Source organism: Pleurodeles waltl, unplaced genomic scaffold (genome assembly GCF_031143425.1).
Source record: "Pleurodeles waltl isolate 20211129_DDA unplaced genomic scaffold, aPleWal1.hap1.20221129 scaffold_127, whole genome shotgun sequence".
Classification (NCBI taxonomy): Eukaryota; Metazoa; Chordata; class Amphibia; order Caudata; family Salamandridae; genus Pleurodeles; species Pleurodeles waltl.
The window spans coordinates 34,074-42,535 of record NW_027149833.1 but is presented as its reverse complement, the minus strand read 5'-3'; the positions used below and the strand labels follow the sequence as shown (position 1 = coordinate 42,535).

Here is an 8,462-nt window from a genome sequence, read left to right as displayed (position 1 = left end):
CTCTGTGCTCAGTTACCGAATTCTATGGTCTTCTTGGGTGCAGTTTAATAACTGAGTCACGTAATGGGGATTAATCCATGGCTACATAGGCATTTACAAGGTTTAACATATTAAGGGTTTTTACTTAATTTGTGCCCGGAAGCACGTCTTTGATTTGTTCCATATGACAAGCTTTGATGCACCAGAGTGGGGAGCGGGACACACTTCCAGGCACATGGACGATCAGTTCATAGTGCATTACGTAAAGAACCCTGCGACTTGTAACTTGCTGAATGGTTAGATGCTGCGCTGAGTCATAGTCACTACTAATGGGAACACATGATCAAGCATATTAACATTGGGATATCTGAGCTACTAATTGGCAGGTGTGATCAATGGTAACTGTGAGGTAAAGTGATATGATATTCAGTAAGTTTTCTGCGATAGCGTTCGGAAAATGTATAAATTATTTCCATATGTTATTTTGTGTATTTTTATCCTCATGAGGACAGTTGACTTTCAGGTTTCCGAATCCTCCTGAGTAAAATCATTCGGAATTATGAATTTGTATTTTGTCAGATTCTGTACCAAATCCTCCCTGAAGCTACAGCCAATGTTTTTGTTAATGGGGGATTAAGAAGGTTAGGCCTATGAAGTAAGGCTCTGCTGATACTATCCCCCTAGAGTAAAGGGAAGTAGAGAACTGTCAGTTTCAAGAAGAGCTAGTGACGTGTTACTACTTCCTACATTTGCCCTGTTCTCATTTGCTCATTGTTGTTGCGCTCTAGTGGCAGTATGCATCATGGCTGTGTTGGCTTTGAACAGTGGGAGAATTCTTTCAGTGCGATCACTGGGGCGAGGGATAGTAATCTAGCTTCCGACAGTGTTCTACATTTCCTGTGGGCACCGTTGGAGTGACGTCTAGTATGGGCGATGTTATAGCACCCACGCCAATATGTCTTATTGTATCCTTTCTGTGGGTACATCAGGTGAAAGAAGTCCATCTGTTAAGTGAAAGTCTTTTTTGGCAGCTTGCTAATAGGACCGATATTACCAAAACTGTAAATGTCACATGCCAGGTATGGATACCACAGAGTCAGGCCACATTATACTAATATTTCCAATTAGAGGAGCAAGGCTCATTTGACGCTTCATCGGGTATCCTAGCTTGTGAACTTCCAGACCAGGTCAGAAGTCTTTTGGCAGTTTTTTGGAGTGTTTTGGCTGTCATTTGGCGCCATTTGGCTGTTTTTTGGCTGTCTGTAAGGAAATGCCTCCTTGGAATGGTTACCCCCTAATCTTTTGCCTTTGCTCATGCTAAGTTATGATTTGAAACTGTGCTGGGACCCTGCTAACCAGGCCCCAGGACTAGTGTTCTTTCCCAAAACTGTACATTTGTCTTCACAATTGGCACAATACTGGAACTCAGGTAAGTCCCTTGTAACTGGTACCCCTGGTACCAAGGGCCCTGTTGCCAGGGAAGGTCTCTAAGGGCTGCAGCATGCCTTATGCCACCCTAGAGACCCCTCACTCAGCACATGCACACTGCTTCACAACTTGTATGTGCTGGTGGGGAGAAAATGACTAAGTCGACATGGCACTCCCCTCAGAGTGCCATGCCAACCTCACACTGCCTGTGGCATAGGTAAGTCACCCCTCTAGTAGGACTTACAGCCCTAAGGCAGGGTGCACTATACCACAGGTGAGGGCATATGTGCATGAGCACTATGCCCCTACAGTGCAGGGTAGCCATAAGAGTATATGGTCTGGGAGTTTGTCAAAAACGAACTCCACAGTTCCATAATGGCTATACTGAAAACTGTGAAGTTTGGTATTAAACTTCTCAGCACAATAAATACACAATGATGCCAGTGTACAATCTATTGTAAAATACACCCAGAGGACATCTTAGAGATGCCCCCTGAATACATGCCCGACTTCTAGTGTAGGCTGACCAGTTCCTGCCAGCCTGCCACACACCAGACATGTTGCTGGCCACATGGGGAGAGTGCCTTTGTCACTATGTGGCCAGGAATAAAGCCTGTACTGAGTGGAGGTGCTTCTCAGCTCCCCCTGCAGGAGCTGTAACACCTGGCGGTGAGCCACAAAGGCGCACCTCTTTTGTTACAGCGCCCCAGGGCATCCCAGCTAGTGGAGATGCCTGCCCCTCCGGCCACTGCCCCCACTTTTGGCGGCAAGGCTGGAGGAAATAATGAGAAAAACAAGGAGTCAGCTCCCACCAGTCAGGACAGCCCTTAAGGTGTCCTGAGCTGAGGCTCACCCCCTGCCTTTAGAAATCCTCCATCTTGAGTTAGGAGGATTCTCCCAATAGGATTAGGGATGTGCCCCTCTCCCCACAGGTAGGAGGCACAAAGAGGGTGTAGCCACCCTCAAGGACAGTAGGCATTGGCTACTGCCCTCCCAGACCTAAACACACCCCTAAATTCAGTATTTAGGGGCTCCCCAGATCCCAGGAAATCAGATTCCTGCAACCTGAAGAAAGAAGAAGGACTGCTGACCTAAATCCTGCAGAGAAGGAGGAAGACGACTACTGCTTTGGCCCGAGCCCTACCGGCCTGTCTCCAACTTCGAAAACCTGCTCCAGCGACGCATCCAACAGGGACCAGCGACCCTGAAGTCTCAGAGGACTGCCCTGCATCTAAAGGACCAAGAAGCTCCCGAGAACAGCAGCCCTGTTCAAGAAACTGCAACTTTCTGCAACAAAGAAGTAACTTTAAAGACCCCACGTTTCCCGCCGGAAGCGTGAGACTTTCCACTCTGCACCCGACGCCCCCGGCTCGACCTGCGGAAAAAACTAACACTACAGGGAGGACACCCCGGCGCCTGTGAGCCCGTGAGTAGCCAGAGTTGACCCCCCTGAGCCCCCACAGCGACGCCTGCAGAGGAAATCCAGAGGCTCCCCCTGACCGCGACTGCCTGTGTCAAGGGACCCAACGCCTGGAACCAACACTGCACCCGCAGCCCCCAGGACCTGAAGGAATCGAACTCCAGTGCAGGAGCGACCCCCAGGCGACCCTCTGTCTAGCCAAGGTGGTGGCTACCCCGAGGAGCCCCCCCCTGTGCCTCCCTGCATCGTTGGAGAGACCCCCGGTTCTCCCCATTACTTCCTATCTAAAACCTGACACCTGTTTGCACTCTGCACCCGCCTGCCCCTGTGCCCCTGAGGGTGTACTTTCTGTGCCTGCTTGTGTCCCCCCGGTGCTCTACAAACCCCCCTGGTCTGCCCCCCGAGGACTCGGGTACTTACCTGCTGGCAGACTGGAACCGGGGCACCCCTGTTCTCCATTGAAGCCTATGTGTTTTGGGCACCTCTTTGACCACTGCACCTGACCGGCCCTGAGCTGCTGGTGTGGTAACTTTGGGGTTGCCTTGAACCCCCAACAGTGGGCTACCTTGGACCCAACTTTGAGACTTGTAAGTGTTTTACTTACCTGCAAAACTAACTTCTACTTACCTCCCCAGGAACTGTTGATTTGTGCACTGTGTCCACTTTTAAAATAGCTTATTGCCATTTCTACAAAGACGGTACATGCTATTGTGATTATTCAAAGTCCCTAGAGTATCTAAATGGAATACCTTTCATTTGAAGTATTACTTGTAAATCTTGAACCTGTGGTTCTTAAAATAAACTAAGAAAATATATTTTTCTAAATAAAAACCTATTGGCCTGGAGTAAGTCTTTCAGTGTGTGTTCCTCATTTATTGCCTGTGTGTGTACAACAAATGCTTAACACTACCCTCTGATAAGCCTACTGCCACAAAATAGAGCATTGGAATTATCTCTTTTTGCCACTATCTTACCTCTAAGGGGAGCCCTTGGACTCTGTGCACACTATTTCTTACTTTGAAATAGTATATACAGAGCCAACTTCCTACATTGGTGGATCAGCGGTGGGGTCTAAGACTTTGCATTTGCTGGACTACTCAGCCAATACCTGATCACATGACTTAATTCCAAAAATAGTCATTAGAAACTGATTTTTGCAATTGGAATTATTTTTCTAAATTTTTAAAAGTCCTGCTAGGGCCTTGTGTAAGTCCCTGTTAGCATTTCTTTTAGAGTTTATTGTTTTGTAAAAGCTTGGATTAAGTTCTAGAAATAGTTTTAGATTCTTAAAAAGTAATCCCAACTTTTAGAGAAATAATGTCTAGCACAGATGAGATGGTGGTGGAACTGAACCTCACCCGTTACCTGCATCTAAAGATGTGAGAGTTAAGGTCTTTTTGTAAGCTAAAAAAGATAAAAACTGGGTCCAACTCTACCAAAGTACAGCTCCAGGAGCTTTTGGCTGAGTTCAAAAGGGACAACCCCTCTGAGGATAATACTTCAGATGGGGAAATTAGTGAACAGGAGGATGACTTCCCCCCTCCTGTCCTAAATAGGGAGAACAGGGTCCCTCAAACCCTGACTCCTCAAATCCTAGTCAGAAAGACTGGTTCTTCCATAGGGGATTCCAGTAGCTCTGAAAACATTGAGGGCAGCCTCAATGAAGATGACCTCCTGTTAGCCAGGATGGCCAACAGATTGGCTTTGGAGAAGCAGCTCCTAGCCATAGAAAGGGAAAGAAAAGAGATGGGTTTAGTTCCCATTAATGGTGGCGGCAACTTAAATAGGGTCAGAGAGAATAATGAAATGCTAAAAATCCCCAAAGGGATTGTAACAAAATATGAAGATGGTGATGACATCACCAAGTGGTTCACAGCTTTTGAGAGGGCTTGTGCAACCAGAAAAGTAAACAGATCTCACGGGGGGGCTCTCCTTTGGGAAATGTTCACTGGAAAGTGTAGGGAGAGACTCCTAACACTCTCTGGTAAAGATGCAGAATCCTATGACCTCATGAAGGCTACCCTGATTGAGGGCTTTGGATTCTCCACTGAGCAGTACAGGATTAGGTTCAGGGGGGCTCAAAAATCCTCAAGCCAGACCTGGGTTAATTTTGTAGACTACTCAGTGAAAACACTGGATGGTTGGGTAACTGGAAATGAAGTGCATGACTATGTTGGGCTTTATAATTTGTTTATGAAAGAACACATTTTAAGTAACTGCTTAAATGAAAAGTTGCATCAATATCTGGTAGACTTAGGTCCAATTTCTCCCCAAGAATTGGGAAAGAAGGCAGACCACTGGGTCAAGACTAGGGTAACCAAAACTTCCACTGGGGGTGACCAAATGAAAGGGGTTACAAAGCCTCCCCAGGAGAAAGTGGGTGACACGACAAAGAAAGAGAGTCCTCTGTAGGCCCCTAGAAACCAGACCAGGTGGGTGGGCCCCAAGACACAACCCAAAACAAAGGTGGGTCCCAGGGTAAGAACTGGGATGCCACTAAGGCATGGTGCCAAAACTGTAGACAGACAGGGCACCACACCAAGGACACTTCTTGTCCCAAAAGCAAACCCCATAGCAAAGTCCCAGAGGTAACCAGTGTAGCCATTGGGGGTGACTCCCCAGATGAGGAGGTCTTCATAGCCTTCAACTTGAAAAAGGGCCCAACAGGTGAGTTGGAGATTCCAGAGGGAAGTAGACACTTCCACCGCCTACTGGTGAATGGAATTCCAGCCACTGCCCTGAGAGACACTTGTGCCAGTCACACTATTGTGCATGACAGGCTGGTTTTCTCAAACCAGTACATCCCAGGTGAGACTGCCAGAGTAAGAGTTAGCCCAGACAGGGTCAGTGATAGGCCTATGGCTTTTGTGCATATAGAAGTGGTTGGGACTTTTAGCTAGAGAAGGGTGGTAGTCAGACCAGACCTCCCCCTTGATTTCCTCCTTGGAAATGACTAACCAGAGGTTACTCAGAGCCTAAGAGGGGAACTGGTCCAGTACCAGCCCTCTCCCAAGGATTCTGGAGGTGCTACCTCTGCCGTAACTGCAAGTAGGCCGCAGAATAAAAAGAAAAGAAAACAGAGTAGGAAAGGGGGGTAACCTTTAGCCAAGGTTCCAGTAAGGGAGAACTCCAAAAGTGGCACTGGTAAAGTCCAACCTGGCCCACAAGAAGTCCTGACTAGTCAGGCAACTGTTCAACTGGAGTGGGTGGCTCCTCAGTTAACAGAAGAAAGAGTGGAAGAAGGGTGTTTACTACAAGATGCAGTAACCCCCCACTCCAACACAGCAGACAGGCACCCTGAACCCAAAGAAGCCTGTAACTTAGCTTCTTCCCTTGTAGGTGAAGAGCTAAAGGTGTGGTTCTGGGCACTGACAGCTGTCAGTGGCCCCTGCTGGGTGTTAGCCTTTATGGCTGCACTATCCTTGGCATGGTGGTCTGACCCCATGCCAAATAGCAAGTTAGGCCCCCTGACCATGTTGGTCATGGTGGGGTTACTCCGGCTATGGGTAACCTCTTTGGGTAAACTAGGGGTGTGACCCTGGCTAAAATGAGATTAGCAGAGGTGGATACCTCTAAACCCAAAATAGAGAAAATAGGTGAAGACATTAAAAAGTCAGACAAGAGGCAATTCGGACTAGGTCCTATCACTGTGGAAGTGGGTAGTTCCCCAGAGGGAATGACCTGAACAGGAGGATGTAAGGCAGAGTAGGCCCTGCAACAAACCAGCCTATTTTCCCTACTCTTCCTCGCCTGACAGACTAGGAAGACTCTCCCAGCTTTGGCTGAGTCTCCTGGCCTGTGGGCTGGGGGGAGGCTTGTGTAAGGAAATGTCTCCCTGTTGCAGTTACCCCCCACTTTTTTCCTGATACTGATGCTGACTTGACTAAGAAGTGTGCTGGGATCCTTCTAACCAGGCCCCAGCACCAGTGTTCTTTCACCTAAAATGTACCATTGTTTCCACAATTGGCACGCCCCTGGCACACAGATAAGTCCCTTGTAAAAGGTACCAGTGGTACCAAGAGCCCTGTGACCAGGGAAGATCCCTAAAGGCTGCAGCATATGCTGTGCCACCCTAAGAGACCCCTCACCTAACAAATGCACCCTGCCATTGTAGATGGTGTGTTTTGGTGGTGAGAAAAAGGCAAAGTCGACATGGCATCCCCCTCAGGATGCCATGTCCACAAAATACTGCCTGTGGCATAGGTAAGTCACCCCTCTAGCAGGCCTTACAGCCCTAAGACAGGGTGCACTATACCACAGGTGAGGGCATAGCTGCATGAGCATTATGCCCCTACAGTGTCTATGTCTATTCTTAGAGATTGTAAGTACAGTGTGGCCATATTAAGTATATGGTCTGGGAGTTTGGCAAAAACAAACTCCACAGCTCCATAATGGCTACACGGAATACTGGGATGTTTGGTATCGAACGTCTCAGAATAATAAACCCACACTGATACCAGCGTTGGATTTATTAAAAAATGCACACAGAGGGCATCTTAGAGATGCCCCTTGTATTTTACCCAATCTTTCAGTGCAGGACTGACTGGTCTATGCCAGCCTGCTGCTGAGAGACAAGTTTCTGACTCCCTGGGGTGAGAGCCTTTGTGCTTAGCACCTCCACCCTGCGGGAACTGTAACACCTAGCAGTGAGCCTCAAAGGCTCAGGTTTCGTGTTACAATGCCCCAGGGCACTCCAGCTAGTGGAGATGCCCGCCCCATGGACACAGCCCCCAATTTTGGCAGCAAGTCCAGGGGAGATAATGAAAAAAACAAGGAGAAGTCACCCACCAGTCAGGACAGCCCCTAAGATATCCTGAGCTGAGGTGACCCCTGTCTTTAGAAATCCTCCATCTTGATTCTGGAGGATTCCCTGTAAGGAAATGCCTCCTTGGCATGGTTACCCCCTGACGTTTTGCCTTTGCTGATGCCAAGTTATGATTTGAAATTGTGCTGGGACCCAGCTAACCAGTACCTTTGTCTCCACAATTGGCACAACCCTGGCACCCAAGTAAGTCCCTTGCTGACCACATGGGGAGAGTGCCTTTGTCACTCTGTGGCCAGGAACAAAGCCTGTACTGGGTGGAGGTGCTTCTCACCTCCCCCTGCAGGAACTGTAACACCTGGCGATGAGCCTCAAAGGCTCACCCCCTTTGTTACACTGCCACAGGGCATCCCAGCTAGTGGAGATGCCCGCTCCTCTGGCCACTGTCCCCACTTTTGGCGGCAAGGCTGGAGGAGATAATGAGGAAAACAAGGAGGAGTCAACCCCCAGTCAGGACAGCCCCTAAGGTTCCCTGAGCTCAGGTGACCCCTGCCTTTAGAAATCCTCCATCTTGAGTTTGGAGGATTCCCCCAATAGGAATAGGGATGTGCCCCCCTCCCCTCAGGGAGGAGGCACAAAGAGGGTATAGCCACCCTCCAGGACAGTAGCCATTGGCTACTGCCCCCAGAACTAAACACACCCCTAAATTTAGTATTGAGGGACGACCCTGATCCCAGGAAATCAGATTCCTGCAACCTACAACAAGAAGTAGGACTGCTGACCTGTAAGCCCTGCGGAGATGACAACTGACTTGGCCCCAGCCCTACCGGCCTGTTTCCAGACTCTAAGAACCTGCACTGCGATGCATCCAAC

The 8,462-nt window shown here is 48.7% G+C and overlaps 1 non-coding gene across 1 annotated transcript; it reads left to right on the top strand.

Annotated features, from left to right (window-relative positions):
* Positions 1-603: 603 nt before the first annotated feature.
* LOC138273957 (small Cajal body-specific RNA 4) lies at positions 604-730 on the top strand. The gene has a single exon (XR_011200328.1). It is a non-coding gene; the product is annotated as a small Cajal body-specific RNA 4 (non-coding RNA).
* The last annotated feature ends 7,732 nt before the right edge of the window (positions 731-8,462 follow it).